Genomic DNA, 25,025 nt, shown 5'->3' on the forward strand with positions numbered 1-25,025 from the left:
ATGAAAAATCCAGTGTAAACCTTAGAAAACTCGTCGTCGTTTCCAAATAACAAATAAAGGCTTTGAGCTCATCCACACTACCCTTCCAGAAAAGTAGCACATCATCTACGAATCTCCTATAAAAAAATCTCTCTGCATAAGAAGTATTATCAAAAAGGAATTTCCTTTCCCAATAGTTAACTACCAAATTTGCATAAGAATTTGCACAGGGGGTGCCCATGACGATACCCCATTTCTGTGCAAATAGTCTGTCCTTATACATGAAAATGTTATTGTTTAATACAGTCTCAAGTAATGTGCAGACAAGAATTTCTTCATTAGTATCAATGTCATTGGCTGAACATAACAACTCCCTTACTGCTTCAACACCATATTCATTTGGAATGGATGTAAATAGATTTCTAACATCTAAAGTCACCAGAAGAAAGGATGGATTCCTACTTCCATCAGTAAAAGTAGTTGGTTCATTAACTAACTGATAACTATCCCTAAGTATGGTGGGTATCTTTCTTACCAATGGCCCTAAAATGCTCTCAATATATATAGATATTCTTTCAGTTACCCAACCATTGCCTACTACTATGGGCCTCATCGGTGGGGGAGAAATATTCTTATGCACTTTAGGTAAGCCCTTTATATAGGGTATAAGAAGTGTTTCTATTAGAAAGTAATTATAAAATTATTATTTAAAATTATTTGTCTGCACATTAATAAATCATAAATTTCATCATGCACTCTGGTGACAATTCTCAGAAACTGTTTATGATCTATTTCACTGTAAGTGCTATCATCCTTCAGCATTTCATGCATTGCTGTGTCATAATCAGCAGTGTTAAATAACACTACCCCTCCTCCCTTATCAGCAGGTCTTATTATTAAATCATCATTTCTAGATAGCATATTTAAAGAGTGCTGTTGTTCTTTGCTTAAGTTAAAATACATACATTTCCGTTCTAACCCAGAGAAGTATGCATAAAAATCATTTTCACATAAACAAATAAAACTTTTAACACTAGCAGGCAGTATAGGAACAAATGAACTTTTGCATTTGAAAATACAGGCTTTTCCTGACACAGTCCCATTTTCAGTAGGAAACATTAATCTTAAAGCTATTGCACGCCCAAACAGCCTTAAATCAATCAACAGTTCACTAAGGTTACTCGGCTGAGAGGGAATAAAGGATAGCCCTTTATTCAGCAATGAATAGTCAATTGTACTAAGTTTCAAACAGGAGAGATTAAATACCAGTTCATTCAGTTCTTGATTCTTTGTTTCATACCTTGAAACTCTCCCGAAAATTTTCTTTTCTTGCGACCTCTGCTGTTCGACCTCATTCTGGATGTTTCCCTGAATTTCATTGGGAAAGAAAAAAATTGTTCCATATTCCTATTCACAGCCTTTGGTTTTGCTCCTAGGTTGGCGTCTATTCTTGGTGCCATCAATGCCTGCTGATTAGGAGGTGGAGTCGCCACAGCAGACAAGGTAATCAGTTCAGTGCTTTCAGGAAGTGACGTAGTTAGTATTTCAGAATCATTCATCACGTCACCACCCACAGTATTGGTATTTCTTAAGGTGATATCACCCTTTCCTTCAGGAGCCTTATTCTGTAAAGTGTCTTTATTATAAACACTATTAGTAATACCATTTTGTTCCCTTTGTCCACCACTATGAATATTTCTCGGCCAAAGAAACACCTGTCCTGATGCAAAATCCCTGTAATCTCGTTGCAGCTTGCGATACTTGGTTTGCTGCAACTTATCACTATACAGGGCTATTTGAGTATATAGACTATCAAGCCTTTTTTCGTATAAACCTCCCTTGAAGCGAGTCCGTAGATCTTTATTCAAAGCCTCTACCTGCTGTGATAATTCAGCTTCAAGGGGGGAAAAATATTCAATGAGAAGTCTCATATAGTTATAACGTAAGTCTAAATTCAGTTCTTGCCATTGTTTTAATAATTCGGGGTGACTGTCCCCATAAGTTGGCATGCATAAAACTCTCATGCCACATGGGACTAAATGAAAATGCAGGCTTGCTTCCATGTGTCTTCTTTGCCAAACTAATCTCTGCAATTTATATAAGTTATTTTCAAGTTCCCTACATAAATCATTGAATTCCTTCAAATTATCAGTAGTACCTGAGAAAGATGTTATGGTAGGCAAAGACAATTCCATATTGAGTAAGGGATTTTGTTGAGTACTAAATATATTGCTCCATCTCTGATTCAGACTCGTATTTTCAGGATTATAGTCCAATTCAATTTCAGGTATATCCATGGGTATGACAGCAACCAGGACAAAAATAGAAAAAAGAAATAGCAAATAATCCGGTAACTGTCCAAAGGTCGTAATCCCAAACTAAAATGAAAATGAATATAAAACTGGACACGACCACCAACATAAATAAATAAAATGCAGTAGTGTATGAAAAAGTGCAGATAAAAGTGTGCTTAAATTTGCTTCTACGTCCAGTTGACTGCAGGTAGATCTTAACCATCCAAAGCTCAGATATTTTAGCAGAAATAACACAAGCTGTAACACTTATATGGCAGGAGAAGCCATCTAGGCTAGGAGCTAAACACACAGAATATCAATGAAATGAAACTACCTCCTACTGCTACCAATGGCTAACTTTTAACACGTTCTCTGTAGAGACACAGAGACCAACATTTTCAATTCAGTTTATATTCAGTGAAAATATAAATAAATAAAATGCAGTACTATATGAAAAAGTGCAGATAAAAGTGTACTTAAATTTGCTTATACATCCAGTTGACTGCAGGTAGATCTTAGCCAGCCAAAGGTCTGATATTGTAGCAGATATCACACAAGATGTAACACTTATATGGGAAGAGATGCCCTGTAGGCTAGCAGCTAAATACACAGAATATCAAGGAAATGAAATGAAACTACCCCCTACTGCTACCAATGGCTAACTTCTAACAATTTCTCTGTAGAGACAGAGACCAACATTTTCAATTCAATTAATATTCAGTGAAAAAAATAAATAAATAAAATACAGTACTATATGAAAAAGTGCAGATAAAAGTGTAGTTAAATTCATTATATATCCAGTTAACTGCAGGTAGATCTTAGCCAGCCAAAGCTCAGATATTTTAGCAGAAATGACACAAGATGTTACACTTATATGGCAAGAAAAGCCCTCTAGGCTAGGAGATAAACACACAGAATATCAATGAAATGCATCTGCTCCCTACTGCTACCAATGACTAACAGCTAACAAGTTCTCTGTACAGACACAGAGACCAAAATTTTCAATTTAATTAATATTCAGTAAAAAAATAAATAAATAAAATGCAGAACTATATGAAAAATTGCAGATAAAAGTGTACTTAAATTCGCTTATATGTGTAGTTGACTGCATTTTGATCTTAGCCAGCCAAAGCTCAGATATTTTACCAGAAATATCACAAGATGTAACACTTATATGGCAAAAGATGTCCTCTAAACTAGGAGCTAAACACACAGGATATTAATGAAATAAAACTTCCGCCTACTGCTACTAATGGCTAACTTAAAGAGACCAAAATATTCAATTAATTTAATATTCAGTGAAAAATAAAATAAAATGCAGTACTATATGAAAAAGTGCAGAAAAAAGTGTACTTAAATTTGCTTATACATCTAGTTGAGTGCAGGTAGATCTTAGCCAGCCAAAGCTCAGATATTTTAGCAGAAATAACACAAGATGTAACACTTACACGGCAAGAGAAGTCCTCTAGGCTAGGAGCCAAACACACAGAATATCAATGAAATTAAACTGCCCACTACCGCTACCAATGGCTAACTTCTAACAAGTTCTCTGTAGAGACACAGAGACGAGCATTTCCAATTCAATTAATATTCAGTAAAAAATAAATAAATGGCAGTACTACATGAAAAAGTGCAGATAAAAGTGTACTTAAATCCGCTTATACGTCCAGTTCTCTGTGGAGGCACAGAAACCAAAATTTTCAATTCAGTTATTATTCAGTGAAAAAATAAATAAATAAAATGCAGTACTATATGAAAAAGTGCAGATAAAAGTGTACTTAAATGTGCTTAAACATCAAGTTGACTGCAGGTAGATCTTAGCCAGCCACAGCTCAGACATTATAGCAGAAACAACACAAGATGTAACACTTACATGGCAAGAGAATCCCTCTAGGCTAGGAGCTAAACACCCAGAATATTAGAGAAATGAAACTACCCCATATTGCTACCAATGGCTAACTTCTATCAAGTTCTCTGTAGAGACACAAAGACCAAAATATTTAATTCAATTAATATTCTGTAAAAAAATAAATAAAATGCAGTAGTATATGTAAAAGTGCAGATAAAGGTGTACTTGAATTCGCTTATATGTCCAGTTGACTGCAGGTAGATCTTAGCCAGCCAAAGCTCAGATATTTTTGCAGAAATAATACAAGATGTAAAGCTTATATGGCAAGAGACGCCCTGTAGTCTAGGAGATAAACACACAAAATATTAATGAAATTAAACCACCCCCTACTGCTACCAATGGCTAAGTTCTAAAAAGTTCTCTGTAGAGACAGAGACTACAATTTTCAATTCAATTAATATTAAGTGAAAAAATAAATAAAATGCAGTACTATATGAAAAGTGCATTGCAGTACTATATGAAAAGTGCAGATAAAAGGGTACTTAAATTTGCTTATACTTCCATTTGACTGCTGGTAGATCTTAGCAAGCCAAAGCTCAGATATTTTAGAAGAAATGACACAAGATGTAACATTTTTATGGCAGGAGAAGTCCTCTAGGCTAGGAGCTAAACACACAGAATATCAATGAAATGAAACTACCCCCTACTGCTACCAATGGCTAACTTCTAACAAGTTCTCTGTAGAGACACAGAGACCAAAATTTTCAATTCAGTTAATATTCAGTGAAAAAATAAATAAATAAAATGCAGTACTATATGAAAAAGTGCAGAAAAAAGTGTACTTAAAGTCGCTTATACGTCCAGTTGACTGCACATAGATCTTAGTCAGCCAAGCACAGATATTTTATTTATTTATTTATTTCCAGTTTGGTTACCGGGGAAGTCCACTGGGCCAACATGACCCGTTTTCAGTGGAGGCCCGGGGAGAAAAGCTCCAAGAAAGCATTGTACAAAATCTGTTACAATAAAACACAGGAGTATACAAGATAAAATTGTAAAAAGAGTTAAAAAATAAGAATATTCACAAGCATAATTACCAGAATTCCTATAGAGAGACGTTACGGGGTATACAGTTTCCTTTAAGTAATGGTACTGAAGTGTTGAGTGTGGAAGTCAGTTACATATATAAAGAGAGGAATTTTGGATATGCTTGATTAACATGCATGTTTTTGAAGTAGAAAACTATTCACAATATTTACATTATTTACAAAGTTGATTCATGTGAGCATAGTTGTAGTAATTGTTAGAAGGTTAGAGGGAGTAAAGTTAAGGAGTTATAGGGAGCTTGTGAAGGGTAATAGGTATAAGACTATGGGAGATTGTAGAGAGTTAAAGTATGGAAAGAAGGGACCCCTAGGGAGATTAAGTATGGTGGAAGCAGGTGCATTTCCATTTAGTGGACAGGTGTTTAAAAAGCTGGGTTTTGAAGTTGTCAGAGTTAGGAGTGGTTCTTAGTGAGGTGGGGAGGGAATTCCATTTTTTGCCTTGAGCATATGAGAGGAGAACCTGGCCAGCAGGATGCTTAGGTTTGCGGATAGCAATTAGATTCTGATGCTCTGATCTGAGTGTTCTATTAGGAATATAAGAGGGAAGGATATTAGCTAGAGCAGGGCATTTTGTAGGATGAAATGCAAGTCTATGTGCTGTGGATAGTTGCAGGTAGTCAAGGTGGTTTGAAAGTTCGAGCCAATGTAATGATTTAAGGGTGAGGCAGTGGTGGGTGGAATTTTTTGAATTTGTGGCAAATTTAGAGATTTTATTGTAGCAGTTTTCTAGTTTGGAGGTTGTATAGGCAGACAGGTTGGTTAGGAGAGGAGCCCCATATAATAAGGAAGGGAGAAGATATGTAGTGGCTAGAGTATGTCCAGTGGACTGAGAGAGAAAGCGATTGCTCCTATACAACATACCTAGCTTTTGGTGTTTTTTTTAAATATTTTGTTGTATATGGGTGTCGAACTTGAGGTTTTCGTCCACAGTTATGCCTAGGAGTTTTGCAGAAGACACCACTTCTATGGGTGAGTTAGTTTGGCTAAGAACTTTGAAATCATTTTTGTTGAATGAAAAGGTCTTAGAGGGGGGAATAGTAGGATTTTAGATTTATTTGCATTGAGAGAGAGGTGGTTATGGTGCATCCAGTTTACTGATGTGGAGAATGCAGCTTGGGTTTTTGTCAGCAGTTTGGAGAGGTTAGTAGCAGAGCAGATTAAGGTAGAATCATCTGCATATTAAATAATTTTTGTGTCAGGAATAGCAGTGTGAAAGTTATTGATGAAAATGTTGAAAAGCATGGGCCGAAGGATGGATCCCTGAGGAACTCCAGTTGGGGTAGGTAAGAAGGAAGAGGTGGACTTCTTCCATTTGACTGCCTGAGATCTGTCAGATAGATAGCCGGAGAACCAGGATAATGTTTTTGGTGAGAGGTGAAGGTTTGAGAGATGGCTGAGTAAGTGCTTGTGGGAAATGGTGTCAAATGCCTTAGACAGATCTAGTAGTACAGTAGAAACTAGGTGGGCTGAGTTTCGGGCTTGATTGACAGTTTCAAGGAAGGAGAGAAGAGCGGTAATGGTGCTGTGGGCAGGGCGGAAGCCATGCTGAGTGGGTGTGAGGAGACTGTTTTGGGTCAGGAATGGCATAAGTTGGTGGTGGATGCACTTTTCAAGGATTTTGGAGAGTGGAGAGAGCAGGGCAATAGGGCGGAAATTAGAGACACTGGTATTTTTGCCACCTTTGTGTAGAGGTATGATATAAGCTGTGTGCCAAAGTTTAGGGACATAGGATTCATTTATGGATCTGTTTATGATGATGCTAATTGGGAGAGCAATACCATCAGCAGCATAATTTAGGTAGCAGGGGGGAATATTGTTAGGAGTGTTAGTACATGGTTTAAGTTTGGATAGGAGTCTTTATGAAGTTAGTGGAGATGGGTTAGAGCTCAAACAGTAGAGGAGGGTTGTTAGATGGGTTTGAGGGGGAAGTGTGATGGGCAGTTGGGTTATTGTTAGGAAAGGATTTGGTAAGGGCAGAGATGGATTTGGTGAAAAAAGAACTGAATTCAGAGCCTAGTTCCAGATTGGATTTACTTGGGTCTGGACAGGGATTATTCTTTGAGCCTGGATGGAGGAGCAATTTTATTGAGTTCCAGAATTGCTTTGGGTTTTTATTGTTATTGGACTGGAGTGTGATATAGTAGGATTTGTTGTCCTTGGTTATTAGCTGTTTTGCAAGGTTACAAAGCTGTTTATATTGAAGCAGGGTATTGGGCAGTTTATTATTTTGGTAGAGCTTCCAAAGTTTGTCCCTTTGGTGCATGACCTGTTTTGTTTGTTTGGATAGCCATGGAGCTATGTTAGTTTTTATTCTTTTATATCGTAAGGGGCTAGGGAGTTTAGGGTGTCAGGGAAGATAGAGTTGAAGTAGTCTAAGGCTTTGTCAAGGGGAAGGGTATTTACAGATTGCCAGTTCATTTGTTTGAATATGTTTGAGAAAGTTGTAGGGTTAAAGTTAGTGAGGTTACAAGTATGAATGTATTGATGCTGGTATGGGGAAGAGTTAGTGGAGTGATGGATGAAGGCTGGGAGGTGGTCACTAATGGTATCAGGAATTGTGCCAGAGTTAGTTATTTTATTAGGATTTGAGACTAAGATCCAATCTAAAATGGTTCCAGGGGGATTAGTTGTATTTGGTCGAGTGATAGTGTGGATTAATTGGGTAAAGTTGTAGAAATTGATGGATAGGGATGGTGAGTGGCTGATGATTTTATTCCAGTCAATATTAATGTCACCTAGAATATAAGTTTCATAGTTAATATTGGTGGATGCCCATAGGAGGATTTCTTCGAGAGTTGAGCAATTGTTACCAGGTGAGGTTTAGTGGGCAATGAAGCATATATTTTTGTGCTTGTTTAGCTTTAGTAGTCCAGCATTTAGCTCAGTGTTTTGGAATTTTGGGATTGGAATTTGGAGGGGAATTAAGTTGAGGAGGTTAGAGTAGACTAAGGCAGTGCCACCACCTTTTTTAACTAGTCGGTCGTTTCTGAGAATATTAAATCCTGGGGGTAGGATTTCTGAGTCAGAGATGAAGGGTTTAAGCCATGTTTCGGATATAGCTAGAATGTGAGGTTGGTTGTGGCTTAGCCAAGTGTGGAATTGGTGGGTTTTGTTACTAAGACTTTGTGCATTGATGGTGAAGATCTTTAGGTTATTAATATGGGAGGGAGAGATTGAGGGGTTGGTGTTGTTGTTACAGTGTGTGGGACCAGGGTTGGGATGGATATCTCCGGCAAAGATTATGTTGTTACAGGCAAAATCATTTAGCCATTTGGGTTTGTTGTGTATGTGTTTAGGGAGAGTTGAGATTAGGTTAGGTGAACATATGTTAACTTTGCAGGGGAGGAGGAAGGTTTTAGGGTGGAATAGGTGCATTGGGTTGTGTTGAATGAGGAAGGGGGAGATAGAGTGGAAATGAGGGTAATAGTGAGGATGAGGTGGGATTAGTGTGGAGGTTACTTTTGTAGGTAATATTGGGCGAGTAGAGGAGGAAAATGAGCTAGTATAGAATAAGGGAATTAGGAAAAGAGAAAAGAAGCAGTGGACATGGAGGGTGTGGTGTTTTATGGAGACCATGTTGAAGAGGAGAGAGAGAGATTGATATGTGTGGATTTGTAGGGGAGAGAAGGCTGTGGAAGAAAGGGGTTTTATAAGGAAAAGGTGTTAAAGTAGGAGTTAAGTGAGAGAGGAGGAGGGAGTAGGAGATGGGTGGAGTATAAGTGGAAGAGTATTGGTGTGGAGATAATTGGTGGGAGGTATTGTGATGTGGATAGATATTGGGTAGTGGGGATAAGAGGGAGGGGCTAGAGAAGTATAAAGGTAATTGTTCAGGGGTGGGTGGGAATTGGGGGTAGGGTAGGGGAGCGGAGTGAGCCTGCAGGGCGAACGGAGCGGGAAGAGCTGGAGAGAAGGTGGCTGGCAGAAACAAATCAGCCAGCTATGGGATAAAAGAAAGACTATGAAATACTGAACCAGCAGAGGTAGGTCTGGGCTGGAGAGTGTGAGGGGGGAAAGGCAGTAGAGCAAAGCATAGGGTAAAGCAGGCCAGAGGGGTAAGTAAGTAGCGAGTAGAATAGGAAAGAGTGTAGACTTATAGGAAAATGGAGGAACAGTGCCACCTAGTGGTACAAAAAGTATGTGTCATAGAGCTTAGTGGGTAAGAGAGTAAAGGGGTAAGCTGAAAAAAGAGCTCAGTAGGCTGCTTGGCTAGTGCAGGAAAAGTTCGGGAGCTGTGGTAGTGAGCACAGGTAGTAATTAAGTTAACAGATGACAATACATACACTTTATATATCTTGAGAGGGGCTATCGGTTTGAAGCTCTTTGAGGGGTTCTAGCAGAGTCTCGCTGTAGAATCTCTTATAGGGGAAGGTTTCAGTGGATGCAGTGAAGGGGTGGAATGTAGCTCGCACAGCTGTAGAGAGAAGAGCAGAATAATACAACCATTAGTAGTGAGGCAGGGGAGAGGGAAAACAAATAGGCACAGAAGGCTACAGAAAGAGATGAATACAGTAGGCTAGAGGAGAAAGAGAACGAGGCTAGAATAAAGGAAGGAGGAGGGAGTGTAGAGAGAGCAGAAAGAGACAGTGGAGAAAATAGTAGAACATCAAATGTAGAGAGCTGATAATAAAGCAAACAGGGTAAACCCAAACCTTTGTAGCAGTTGTTAAATGAAAGCAGTTGTTACTTTAAGGCAGATAATCAAGTAGCTATTCATGTTCACATCAAACAGGGTAAACCAAAACCTGTGTAGCAGTTATTAAATGAAAGCAGTTGTTACTTTAAGGTAGATAATCAAGAAGCTATTAATGTTCACATCAAACAGGGTAAACCAAAACCTTTGTAGTTGTAGCACTTATTAAATTGAAGCAGTTGTTACTGTAAGGCAAATAAGCAAGTAGCTATTAATGTTTACATCATTTATAAAATGGCACAGTAGATGGCAATAAAGTTAAGAGATTAAAACTAAACTTTCTGTGGCACTTGTTAAATATAGCAGTTGTTGCTTAAGGCAAAAATCAGGTAGCTGTTTTACTTTTATCACAGTTTTAAATAACACAGTAGAATGCATCAGGACAATTCCAGGTGGTAATGCCAGTAGATATAATAGTTCATCGACTACATTGTTTGAATAGGTTGCAAAAATGTAGTTCAGCCTTAACACAAGATGTAACACTTATATGGCAAGAGAAGCCCTCTAGGCTAGGAGCTAAGCACACAGAATATCAATGAAATGAAACTACCCCTACTGCTACCAATGGCTGACTTCTAAAAAGTTCTCTGTAGAGACACAGAGACCAACATTTTCAATTCAAATAATATTCAGTGAAAAAGTAAATAAAATGCAGTACTATATGAAAAAGTGCAGATAAAAGTGTACTTAAATTCACTAATATGTCTGGTTGACTGCAGGGATATCTTAGCCAGCCAAAGGTCAGATATTTTAGTAGCAATAGCACAAGATGCAGCACTTATATGGCAAGAGAAGCCCTCTAGGTTAGAAGCTAAACACACGGAATATCAGTGAAATGACTACCAATGGCTAACTTCTAACAAGTTCTCTGTAGAGACACAGAAACCAAAAGTGTCATTTCAATTAATATTCACTGAAAAAATAAATTAATAAAATGCAGTACTATATGTAAAAGTGCAGATAAAAGTGTACTTGAATTTGCTTATATGTCCAGTTGACTGCAGGTAGACCTTAGCCAGCCAAAGCTCAGATATTTTTGCAGAAATAGCACAAGATGTAACGCGTATATGGCAAGAGAAGCCCTCTAGGCTAGGAGCTAAACGTACAGAGTATCAATGAAATGAAACCACCCCCTACTGCTACCAATGGCTAAGTTCTAAAAAGTTCTCTGGAGAGAGACAGAGACCAAAAGTTTCAATTCAGTTGATATTCAGTGAAAAAAAAATGCAGTACTATATGAAAAAGTGCAGATAAAAGTGTACTTAAATTTGCTTATACTTCCAGTTGACTGTAAGTAGATCTTAGCCAGTCAAAGGTCAGATATTGCAGCAAAAATCACACAAAATGTAACACATATATGGCAAGAGAAGCCCTCTCTCATCTAGCAGCTAAACACACAGAATATCAATGAAATGAAACTACCCCCTACTGCTACCAATGGCTAACTTCTAAGAAGTTCAATATAAAGACACAAAGACCAACATTTTCAGTTAAATTAATATTTAGTAAAAAACAAAAATAAAATGCAGTACTATATGAAAAAGTGCAAATAAAAGTGTACTTAAATTCGGTTACACATCCAGTTGACTGCAGGTAGATCTTAGTCGGCCAAAGCTAAGAGATTTTAGAAGAAATATCACAAGAGGTAACACTCATATGGCATGGTAAGCTCTCTAGGCTAGGAGCTAAACACACAAAATATCAATGAAATGAATTTACCCCCTACTGCTACCAATGGCTAACTTCTAACAAATTCTCTGTAGAGATCAGAGACCACAATATTCAATTCATTACTATTCAGTGAAAAAAAAGTAAAATGCAGTAATATGTGAAAAAGTGCAGATAAATGTGTACTTAAATTCACTTATATGTCCAGTTGACTGCAGGTAGATCTTAGCCAGCCAATGCTCAGATATTTTAGCAGCAATAGCACAAGATGTAACACCTTATATGGCAAGAGAAGCCCTCTAGGTTTGAAGCTAAACACACAGAATAAAAATAAAATGACTACCAATAGCTAACTTCTATCAAGTTCTACGTAGGGACACAGAGACCAAAATTTTCAATTCAGTTAATATTCAGTGAAAAAATAAATAAATAAAATGCAGTACTATATGAAAAAGTGCAGATAAAAGTGTACTTAAATTCGCTTATATGTGTAGTTGACTTTGATCTTAGTCAGCGAAAGCTCAGATATTTTAGCAGAAATAACACAAGATGTAACACTTATATGGCAAGAGAAGCCCTCTAGGCAAGGAGCTAAACACACAGAATATCAATGAAATAAAACTTCCCCCAACTGCTAACAATGGCTAACTTCTAATAAGGTGTCTGTAGAGACAGAGAGACCAAAATGTTTAATAAATTTAATATTCAGTGAAAAAATAAATAAATAAAATGCGGTAGTATATGAAAAATTGCAGATAAAACTGTACTTAAAATCGCTTATACGTCCAGTTGACTGCAGGTAGATCTTAGCCAGCCAAAGCTCAGATATTTTAGCAGAAATAACACAAGATGTAAATCTTATATGACAACAGAAGCCCTCTAGGCTAGGAGCTAAACACACAGAATATCAGTGAAATGAAACTACCCCCTAATGATACCAATGGCTAACTTCTAACAAGTTCTCTGTAGAGACACAGAGACCAAATGTTTCAATTCAGTTAATATTCTGTGAAAAAGAAAATAAATAAAATGCAGTACTATATGAAAAAGTGCAGATAAAAGTGTACTTAAATTTGCTTATATGTCCAGTTGACTGCAGGTAGATCTTAGCCAGCCAAACCTCAGATATTTTAGCAGGACTACCACAAGATGTAACACTTATATGACAAGAGAAGCCTTCAATGCAGGAGCTAAACACACAGAAAATCAATGAAATGAAACTACCCGCTACTGCTACCAATGTCTAACTTCTAACAAGGTCTGTAGAGACACAGAGACCATAATTTTCAATTCAATTAATATTCAGTGAAAAAGTAAATAAAATGCAGTACTATGTCAAAAAGTGCAGATAAAAGTGTACATAAATTCACTTATATGTCCAGTTGACTAGAGGTAGATCTTAGCCAGCCAAAGCTCAGATATTTTAGCAGAAATAACACAAGATGGAAATCTTATATGGCAACAGAAGCCCTCTAGGCTAGGAGCTAAACACACACAATTTCATTGAAATGAAATTACCCCCTACTGCTACTAATGGCTAACTTCTAACAAATCCTCTGTAGAGACACAGAGACAAAACGTTTCAATTCAATTAATTTTCAGTGAAAAGATAAATAAATAAAATGCAGTACTATATGAAAAAGTGCAGATAAAAGTGTACTTAAATTCACTTATACATCCAGTTGCCTGCAGGTAGATCTAAGACAGCCAAATCTCAGGTATTTTAGCAGAAATACCACAAGATGTAACACTAATATGGCAAGAGAAGTCCTCTTCGCTAGTAGCTAAACACACAGAATATCAATGAAATTAAACTACCCCCTACTGCTACCAATGGCTAACTTATAACAGGTTCTCTGTAGAGACAGAGACCAAAATGTTCTATTCAATTAATATGCGGTGAAATAATAAATAAAATTCAGTACTATGTCAAAAAGTGCAGATAAAAGTGTACTTAAATTCACTTATACATCCAGTTGACTGGAGATAGATCTTAGCCAGCCAAAGCACAGATATTTTAGCAACAATTTCATAAGATGTAACACTTTATATGGCAAGAGAAGCCCTCTAGGTTAGGAGCTAAACACACAGAACATCAATGAAATGACTACCAGTAGCTAACTTATAAGAAGTTCTCTGTGGAGACACAAAGACCAAAATTTTCAATTCAATTAATATTCACTAAAAAAATAAATAAATAAAATGCAGTACTATATGAAAAAGTGCAGATAAAAGTGTACCTAAATTCGCTTATATGTGTAGTTGATTGCAGGTTGATCTTAGCCAGCCAAAGCTCAGATATTTTAGCAGAAATAACACAAGATGTAACACTTATATGGAAAGAGAAGCCCTCTAGGCTAGGAGCTAAACACACAGAATATCAATGAAATAAAACGTCCCCCATGTGCTACCAATGGCTAACTTCTAACAAGGTCTCTGTAGAGACAGAGAGACCAACATTTTCAATTCATTTAATATTCAGTGAAATAATAAATAAATAAAATGCAGTAGTATATGAAAAAAGTGCAGATAAATGTGTACTTAATATCGCTTATACGTCCAGTTGACTGCAGGTTGATCTTAGCCAGACAAAGCTCAGATATTTTAGCATAAATAACACAAGATGTAACACTTATATGACAAGAGAAGCCCTCTAGGCAAGGAGCTAAACACACAGAATATCAATGAAATGAAACTACCCCTACTGCTACCAATGGATAACTTCAAACTAGTTCTCTGTAAAGACACAGAGACCAAAATTTTAAATTCAGTTAATATTCAGTGAAAAAATAAATAAAATGCAGTACTATATGAGAAAGTGCAGATGAAAGTGTACTTGAATTCACTTATATGTCCAGTTGATTGCAGATAGATCTTAGCCAGCCAAAACTCAGATATTTTAGCAGAAATTACAAAAGATGTAACACTTATTTTGCAAGAGAAGCCCTTTTGTCTAGGAGCTAAACAGATAGAATATCAATGAAATGAAACTACCCCCTACTGCTAACAATGGCTAACTTCTAACAACTTCTCTGTAGAGACATAGAGACTAAAATTTTTTAATTCAGTTAATATTCAGTGGAAAAATAAATAAATAAAATGCGATACTGTATGGAAAAGTGCAGATAAAAGTGTACTTAAATTTGCTTATACGTCTACTTGATTGCAGGTAGATCTTAGCCAGCCAAAGCTCAGATATTTTAGCAGAAATAACACAAGATGTAACACTTATATGGCAAGAGAAGCCCACTATGCTTGGAGCTAAACACACAGAATATTAATGAAATGAAACTACCCCCTACTGCTACCAATGGCTAACTTCTAACAAGTTCTCTGTAAAGATACTGAGACTAACATTTTCAATTCAGTTAATATTCCGTGAAAAAATATCCGTTTTCAATCAGTAAAATGCAGTACTATTTGAAAAAGTGCAGACAAAATTGTACTTAAATTCGCTTATACATCCAGTTGACTGCAGGTAGATCTTAGCCAGCCAAAGCTCAGCTTTTTTATCTGAAATACCACAAGGTGTAACTCTTATATGGCAAGAGAAGTCCTCTAGGCTAGGAGCTAAACACACAGAATATCAGTGAAATGAAACTACCCCCTACTGCTACCAATGGCTAACTTCTAACAAGTTCTCTGTAGAGACACGGAGACCAGAATTTTCAATTCAATTTATACTCAGTGAAAAAATAAATAAATAAAATGCAGTAGTATAGTACGAACCTATGAACTTATGAATATGAAAAAGTGCAGATAAAAGTGTATTTAAATTCGCTTATTCGTCCAGTTGACTGCAAGTAGAACTTAGCCAGCCAAAGCTCAGATATTTTAGCAGAAATAACACACAATGTAACACTTATAACGCAAGAGAAGCCCTTTAGGCTAGGAGCTAAACACACAGAATATCAATGAAATGAAACTACCCCGTACTGCTACCAACTGCTAACTTCTAACAAGTTCTCTGTAGAGACACAGAGGCCAGAATTTTCAATTCAGTTAATATTCAGTGAAAAAATAAAAGGCAGTACTATATAAAAAAGTGCTGACAAAAGTGTACTTAAATTGGCTTATACTTCCAGTTGACTGCAGGTAGATCTTAGCCAGCCAAAGCTAAGATATTTTAGCAGAAATAGCACAAGATGTAACGTGTATATGGCAAGAGAAGCCCTCTAGGCTAGGAGCTAAACACACAGAATATCAATGAAATGAAACCACCCCCTACTGCTACCAATGGCTAAGTTCTAAAAAGTTATCTGGAGAGAGACAGAGACCAAAAGTTTCAATTCAGTTAATGTTCAGTGAAAAAATAAATAAGAAAAATGCAGTACTATATGAAAAAGTGCAGATAAATGTGTACTTGAATTCGCTTATATGTCCAGTTGACTGCAGGGAGATCTTAGCCAGCCAAAGCTCAGATATTTTAGCAGAAATACCACAAGATGTAATATTTATATGGCAAGAGAAGCCCTCTAGGCTTGGAGCTAAGTACAAAGAATATCAATGAAATGAAACAACCCCCTACTGCAGCCAATGGCTATCTTCTAACAAGTTCTCTGTAGAGGCACAGAGACCAAAATTTTTAGATTAATTAATATTCAGTGAAAAAAATAAATAAATAAAATGCAATACTAAATGAAAAAGTGCAGATAAAATTGTCCTTAAATTCGGTTATACGTCTAGTTGACTGCTGACAGATCTTAGCCAGCCAAAGCTCAGATATTTAAGCTGGAATAACACAAGATGTAACACTGATGGCAGGAGAAGCCCTCTAGGCAAGGAGCAATACACACAGAATATCAATGAAATGAAACTGTCCCCTACAGCTTCCAATGGCTAACATCTAACAAGCTCTCTGTAGAAACACAGAGACCACATTTTTCAATTCAATTAATATTCAGTGAAAAAATAAATAAATAAAATGGAGTAGTATAAGAAAAAGTGCAGAGTGTACTTAAATTCGCTTATATGAGTTGTTGACTGCATTTTGATCTTAGCCAGCCAAAGCTCAGATATTTTAGCAGAAATATCACAAGATGTAACACTTATATGGCAAGAGATGTCCTCTAAACCAGGAGCTAAACACACAACATATTAATGAAAGAAAACTTCCCCCTACTGCTACCAATGGCTAACTTAGAGACCAAAATATTAAATTAATTTAATATTCAGTGAAAAATAAATAAATAAAATGCAGTGCTATATGAAAAAGTGCAGAAAAAAGTGTACTTAAATTCGTTTATACATCCAGTTGACTGCAGGTAGATCTTAAGCCAGACAAAGCTCAGATATTTTAGCAGAAATACCACAAGATGGAAATCTTATATGGCAACAGAAGCCCTCTAGGCTAGGAGCTAAACAGACAGAATATCAATGAAATGAAACTACCCCCTACTGCTACCAGTGGCTAACTTCTAACAAATTGTTGGTAGAGACACTGAGACCAAACGTTTCAATTCAGTTAATTTTCAGTGAAAAAGTAAATAAATAAAATGCAGTACAATATGAAAAAGTGCAGATAAAAGTGTACTTAAATTTGCATATACATCCAGTTGGCTGCAGGTAGATCATAGGCAGCCAAAGCTCAGATATTTTAGCAGAAATAACACAAGATGTAACACTTATATGGCAAGAGAAGCTGTCTAAGCTAGGAGCTAAACACAGAGAATTTCAATGAAATGAAACTACCCCCTACTGCTAACAATGGCTATCTTCTAACAAGTTCTCTGTAGAGACACATAGACCAAAATTTTCAATTCAATTAATATTCAGTGAAAAAATAAATAAATAAAATGCAGTACTATATGAAAAACTGCAGATAAAAGTGTACTTAAATTCACTTATACATCCAGTTTACTGCAGGTAGATCTTAGCCAGCCAAAGCTCACATATTTTAGTAGAAATAACACAAGATATTACACTTATATGGTAAGAGAAATCCTCTAGACTAGGAGCTAAACACACAGAATATCAAAGAAATTAAACTACCCCCTACTGCTACCAATGGCTAACTTCTAACAAGTTCTCTGTAGAGACACAGAGACCAAAATTTTCAATTCAGTTAATATTCAGTGAAAAAATAAATAAAATACAGTACTATGTCAAAAAGTGCAGATACAAGTGTACGTAAATTCACTTATTCGTCCAGTTGATTGCAGGTAGATCTTAGCCAGCCAAAGCTCAGATATTTTAGCAGAAATAACACAAGATGGAAATCTTATATGGCAACAGAAGCCCTCTAGGCTAGTTGCTAAACACACAGAATTTCAATGAAATGAAACTACCCCCTACTGCTACTAATGGCTAACTTCTAACAAATTCTCTGTAGAGACACAGAGACCAAACTTTTCAATTCAATTAATTTTCAGTGAAAATATAAATAAATAAAATGCAGTACTATATGAAAAAGTGCAGATAAAAGTGTACCTAAATTTGCTTATACATCCAGTTGCCTGCAGGTAGGTCTAAACCAGCCAAATCTCAGATATTTTAGCCAAAATACCACAAGATGTAACACTTATATGGCAAGAGAAGTCCTCTACGCTACGAGCTAAACACACAGAATATCAATGAACTTAAACTACCCCCTACTGCTACCAATGCCAACTTCTAAATGGTTCTCTGTAGAGACACATAGACCAAAATGTTCAATTCAATTAATATTCAGTGAAAAATAAATAAATAAAATGCAGTACTATATGAAAAAGTGCAGATAAAAGTGTACTTAAATTCACTTATATGTCCAGTTGACTGCAGGTAGATCTTAGCCAGCCAAAGCTCAGATATTTTAGCAGAAATAACACAAGATGTAACACTTATATGGTAAGAGAAGCCCTCTAGGCTAGGAGCTAAACACACAGAATATCAAAGAAATGAAACTACCCCCTACTGCTACCAATGGCTAACTTCTAACAAGTTCTCTGTAGAGACACAGAGACCAACATTTTCAATTCAATTAATATTCAGTGAAAAAATAAATAAAATGCAGTACTATATGAGAGAGTGCAGATAAAAGTGTACTTAAATTGGCTTATACTTCCAGTTGACTGCAGGTAGATCTTAACCAGCCAAAGCTCAGACATTTTAGCAGAAATAACACAAGATGTAACACTTATATGGCAAAAGAAGCCCTCTATGCTAGGAGCTAAACACACAGAATATTAATGAAATGAAACTACCCCCTACTGCTACCAATGGCTAGCTTCTAACAAGTTCTCTGTAAAGATACTGAGACTAAAATGTTCAATTCAGTTAATATTCAGTGAAAAAATATCCATTTTTAATCAATAAAATGCAGTACTATTTGAAAAAGTGCAGACAAAATTGTACTTAAATTTGCTTATACGTCCAGTTGACTACAGGTAGATCTTAGCCAGCCAAAGTTCAGCTATTTTAGCAGAAATAGCAGGCAAGAGAAGTCCTTTAGGCTAGGAGCTAAACACACAGAATATCAATGAAATGAAACTTCCACCTTCTGCTACCAACGGCTAACTTCTAACAAGTTCTGTGTAGCGACACAGAGACAAGCATTTTAATTCAATTAAAATTCAGTGAAAAAATAAATAAAAGGCAGTACTATATGAAAAAGTGCAGATAAAAGTGTACTTAAATTCGCTTATACGTCCAATTGACGGCAGGTAGATCTTAGCCAGCCAAAGCTCAGATATTTTAGCAGAAATAACACATGAATTAGCACTTATATGGCAAGAGAAGCCCTCTAGGCTAGGAGCTAAACACACAGAATATCAATCAAATAAAACGTCCCCCTACTGCTACCAATGGCTAACTTCTAACAAGTTTTCTGTAGAGACACATAGACCAAAATTGTCAATTCATTTAATATTCAGTGAAAAAATAAATAAAATGCAGTACTATATGAAAAAGTGAAGACAAAAGTGTACTTAAATTGGCTTATATTTCCAGTTGACTGCAGGTAGTCTTAGCCAGCCAAAGCTATGATATTTTAGCAGAAATAACACAAGATGTAACACCTATATGGTAAGAGAAGCCCTCTAGGCTAAGAGCTAAACACACAAAGTATTAATAAAATGAAACTACTGCCTACTGCTACCAATGGCTAACTTCTAACAAGTTCTCTGTAGAGACATAGAGACCAAAATTTAAAATTCAGTTTATATTCAGTGAAAAAATAAATAAATAAAATGCAGTACTATATGACAAATTGCAGATAAAAGTGTACTTAAATTTGCTTATACATCCAGTTGGCTGCAGGTAGATCTTAGCCAGCCAAAGGTCTGATACTGTAGCAGAAATCACACAAGATGTAACACTTATATGGCAAGAGAAGCCCTCTAGGCTAGCAGCTAAACACACAGAATATCAGGGAAATGAAATGAAACTACCCCCTACTGCTACCAATGGCTAACTTCTAACAATTTCTCTTTAGAGACAGAGACCAAAATTTTCAATTCAATTAATATTCAGTGAAATAAATAAATAAATAAAATGCAGTGTGTTTAAATTTGATTTTACGTCCAGTACTGCAGGTAGATCTTAGCCAGACAAAGCTCAGATATTTTAGCAGAAATAACACAAGATGTAACACTTACATGACAAGAGAAGCCCTTTAGGCTAGGAGCTAAACACACAGAATATCAATGAAATGAATCTACCCACTTCCACTACCAACGGCTAACTTCTAACAAGTTCTCTGTAGAGACACAGAGACCAGCATTTTCAATTCAATTAATATTCAGTGAAAAAATAAATAAAAGGCAGTACCATATGAAAAAGTGCAGATAAAAGTGTACTTAAATTCGCTTATACATCCTGTTGACTGAAGGTATATCATAACCAGCCAAAGCTCAGATATTTTAACAGAAATAACAGAAGATGTGACACATATATGGCAAGAGAAACCCTCTAAGCTAGGAGCTAAACTCACAGAATATCAAAGAAATGAAACTACCGCTACCAATGGCTAACTTCTAACAAGTTCTCTGTAGAGACACAGATACCAGCATTTTCAATTCAGTTAATATTCAGTGAAAAAATAAGTAAATACTATGCAGTACTATATGAAAAAGTGCAGATAAAAGTGTACTTAAATTCACTTATACATCCAGTTGACTGCAGGTAGATCTTAGCTAGCCAAAACTCAGATATTTTAGCAGCAATAGCACAAGTTGCAACACTTATATGGCAAGAGAAGCCCTGTAGGTTAGGAGCTAAACACACAGAATATCAATGAAATGACTACAAATGGCTAAATAATAACAAGTCCTCTGTAGAGACACAGAGACCAAATATTTAAATTCAATTTTCAGTGAACAAATAAATTAAAATGCAGTACTATATGAAAAAGTGCAGATAAAAGTGTACCTAAATCCACTTATATGTCCAGTTGACTGCAGGTAGATCTTAACCAGACAAATTTAAGATATTTTTGCAGAAATAACACAAGATGTAACACTTACATGGTAAGAAAAGCCCTCTAGGCTAGGAGGTAAACACACAGAATATCAAAGAAATGAAACAACCCCCGACTGATACCAATGGCTAACTTCTAACAAGTTCTCTGTAGAGACACCAAGAGACTGAAATTTCAATTCAATAAATATTCAGTGACAAAATAAATAAAATGCAGTACTATATGAAAAAGTGCAGATAAAAGTGCACTTAAATTCACTTATACGTCCAGTTTACTGCAGGTAGATTTTTGCCAGCCAAAACTCAGGTATTTTAGCAGAAATAACACAAGATCTTATATGGCAGGAGAAGCCCGCTGGGCTAGGGCTAAACACAAAGAATATCAATGAAATGACTAAATCGCTAACTTCTAGCAAGTTCTCTGTAGAGGAACAGAGAACAAAATTTTCATTTCAATTAATATTCAGTGAAAAGTAAATAAACAAAATGCAGTCCTATATGAAAAAGTGCATATAAAAGTGTACTTAAATTTGCTTATACACCCAGTTGACTGCAGGTAGATCTTATTAATAAAGAAGTCAGATATTTTACCAGAAATAACACAAGATGTAACACTTATATGGAAAGAGAAGCCCTCTAGGCAAGGAGCTAAACAAACAGAATATCATAGAAATGAAACAACCCCCTACTGCTTCCAATGGATAACTTCTAACAAGTTCTCTGCAGAGACACAGAGATCAAATTTTCAATTCAATTAATATTCAATGAAACAATAAATAAATAAAATGCAGTACTTTATGAAAAAGTGCAGATAAAAGTGTACTTGAATTCACTTAAACATCCAGTTGACTGCAGGTTGATCTTAGCAAGCCAAAGCTCAGATATTTTATCAGGAATACCACAAGATGTAACACTTATATGACAAGAGAAACCCTATAGGCTAGGAGCTAAACACTCAGAATATCAATGCAATGAAACTACCCCCTTCTGCTACCAACAGCTAACTTCTCACAAATTCTCTGTAGAGACACAGAGACCAGCCTTTTCAATTCAATGAATATTCAGTGACAAAAAAATAAAAGGCAGTACTATATGAAAAAGTGCAGATAAAAGTGTACTTAAATTCACTTATACAACCAGTTGACTGCAGGTAGATCTTAGCCAGCCAAAGCTCAGATATTTAGCAGAAGTAACATACGATGTAACACTTATATGGCAAGAGAAGCCCTCTAGACTTGGAACTAAACACGCAGAATATAAATGAAATTAAACTATCCCCTACTGCTACCAATGGCTAACTTCTAACAAGTTCTCTATAGAGACACACAAAGACCAAAATTTTCAATTCAATTAATATTCAGTAAAAAACTAAATAAAATGCAGTACTATATGAAAACGTGCAGATAAAAGTGTAACATTCGCTCATACGACCAGTTTATAATTTTATTTAATTTATTTCCAGTTGGTTTACCAGGATAGTCCATTGGGCCAAGATGAACCCATTTTCAATGGAGTCCTGGGGAGAAAAGCTCCAGTAAAGGTTACAATAGGTTTTACATTAGATTACAATGTTTACAAGTGAACAAATTAGAGCAAGACATTTCAAGTAGTATGGCTTGAGAAACAAGGTTACAAGTAGGTCTTAGGTTATATTACAACATTTTCAAGTGATACAGCTTAAAGCATAATGTTTCAAGTAGTACAGACAGGTGATGAAAGTTTCAGAAGATGTAATGCTGGTAACGAAAACATTTCTATATATGTACTGAGAGGTCCTAAATCTTGACAAAGCTTGAAAGTATAACACATAATACAGTTTATAAAAAGTTTAGTTAGAACAAGTAGAGAGAGTATGAGTTAGGAGAGGCAGTAGAGGAAGTTAGCAGAAGGGAGGGAAAAAGGAGTTTGCCAGTTTATATTATGATGGATGAGAACAGGAGCATTCCCACTGGGATAGTAGGTGAGAGTGAAGAGATTTTTTTGAAAGTGAAGTGGTTAGAGATGATACGAATGGATGGGGTTAGGGAGTTCCAGAGATGTGCTAGGCCATTGGATAGGAGATTTTTACCTGGGATACGAGTTGGTTTATGCAATTCTATTAGATTTTGGTTGTTAGATCTTAGTACTCTGTTGGGTAGGTGCATTTTAAAGGCAGAGGAAAGGGATGGACATAGTAGCGGGTTGAAAATGAGTTTATGTGCTAGAGTCAGATGAGTGTAGGTGAGATGGTTGCAAAGTTCTAGCCATTTTAGTTTGTGGAGAGAAGAACAGTGGTGGCTAGATGATTTGTGGCTAATAGCGAATTTGGCGATTTTGTTGTAACATGAGGAAAGTTGTGTTTTAAGGAAGATTGTAGGTTAGTTAAGAGTGGGGCTCTGTAGAGAAGGAGGGATAAGAAATGAGGTAGAGAGTGATTTTGGTAGAGGTGTGAGTACTTGATTTTGTCGATAGAGCATGCCTAATCTTTGATGGGTTTTTTTGATATTTAGTTGTAGGTGGGAGTTGAATTTAAGCTTACTATCAATTTGGACCCCAAGTAATTTAGTCTCAGACACCAGTTCTAGAGATGTGGTTTTATTACTAGTGATACAAAAACTGTTTGTATTGATAGAGGTGACTTTAGAGGAGTGAATACCATTAATTTGGTTTTAGAGGCATTTAGTGCTAGGTGATTTCTTTTCATCCATTGTTCTGTGATTGAGAATGCATCTTGTGTAAGTTTTTGCAGCATGGGGAGGGATGTGGCAGAACAGATAATATTTGAATCATCTGCATATTGGATGATATTTGAGAAAGGAATAGAATTATGGAAGTTATTTATGGATATATTAAAGAGTAGAGGACCTAGTATGGAACCTTGAGGAACTCCAGCTGGGGTAGCAAGGAAAGAAGAGGTGGCCTTTTTCCATTTTACTGATTGATATCTATTAGATAAGTAACTGGAGAACCAGTTCAGAGAAGAAGAAGACAGGTTAAGCTGAGAGAGTTTAGTTAGAAGAAGTTTGTGAGAGATAGTGTCAAAGGCCTTAGAGAGGTCCAAGTAGGGTAGAGACAATATGACCAGAGTCTCGGGCTTTGTTTACAGTTTCCAGGAAGGAGAGGAGGGCTGTCATAGTGCTATGACCAGGTCTAAAACCATGCTGTGTTGGAGTTAGTAGGTGATTGTTTACGGGATATGGTAGGAGTTGTAGTTGGATACATTTTTCTAGGAGTTTAGAAATGGGAGATAGGATAGCGATGGGTCGGAAATTAGTTGTATTGTTATTATTACCACCTTTATGTAAGGTATACTTGAAAGCCTTTCCCAGATTTGGGGTACTATGCTTTCTTTGATAGAGCGGTTTATTAGGATACTAATGGGGTAGGCAATGGCTTCTGCAGCTATGCTAAGAAAGTATGATGGGATGTTGTCAGGGGCATTAGAGCATGGCTTAAGTTTTTGAAGGAGTTTTTTATGGTGGATATGGGTATATGTTTGAAAGAAAAAGGAGAGGAAGGGGTATAGAGGGTATTAGAGAATGGTGATAGTGAAGAAGAAGAGAGTGTAGTAGTAGTGGAGGTAGAAGTGTTAGTAGAGGAAGTTGAGGGTAAAATGGAAGGAGTGGTGTTGTCAGAGAATGTTGAGGTTAATTTAGAAATAGAATTTATGAAGAAAGAGTTAAATTGTGTGGCCAAATCTATGTCAGGAGCACTGGGGTCTGGGCTGGGGTTGTCAATTTTGTAACAGGATTGATAAGGGTGGTTACTCTTTTCCAGAATTTCTGAGGGTTTGTTTTATTGCTGTTTTGGAGTATGGAGAAGTAATTTTGTCGGTCAGTGATAATAAGCTTTTTGACTTTATTTCTAAGTGTTTTATATTCGTTATGAATGAGGGGAGACTTATTTTTCTGGTAGAGTACCCAGATTTTGTTTCTGCGTTGCATGGTGACTAGAGTACTTTTGGTTAGCCAAGGGGCAGTTTTGATTTTTATTCGCTTAGTACGTAGAGGAGCATGGTAGTCAAGAAGGTTTAAGAAGGTTGAGTTGAAGTGGGCAACGGCATTATC

At 36.4% G+C, this 25,025-nt stretch overlaps 1 protein-coding gene across 10 annotated transcripts in view; it reads left to right on the forward strand.

Moving 5' to 3' along the window:
• The window catches only part of PKNOX2 (PBX/knotted 1 homeobox 2), a 3,468,198-nt gene that overhangs the window by 1,446,983 nt on the left and 1,996,190 nt on the right, over positions 1–25,025 (forward strand). The gene's annotated exons all lie outside the window — the stretch shown is intronic.

This window comes from Protopterus annectens, chromosome 8.part0, assembly GCF_019279795.1.
Source record: "Protopterus annectens isolate FY-2018-M chromosome 8.part0, PAN1.0, whole genome shotgun sequence".
NCBI classification, from domain to species: domain Eukaryota; kingdom Metazoa; phylum Chordata; order Ceratodontiformes; family Protopteridae; genus Protopterus; species Protopterus annectens.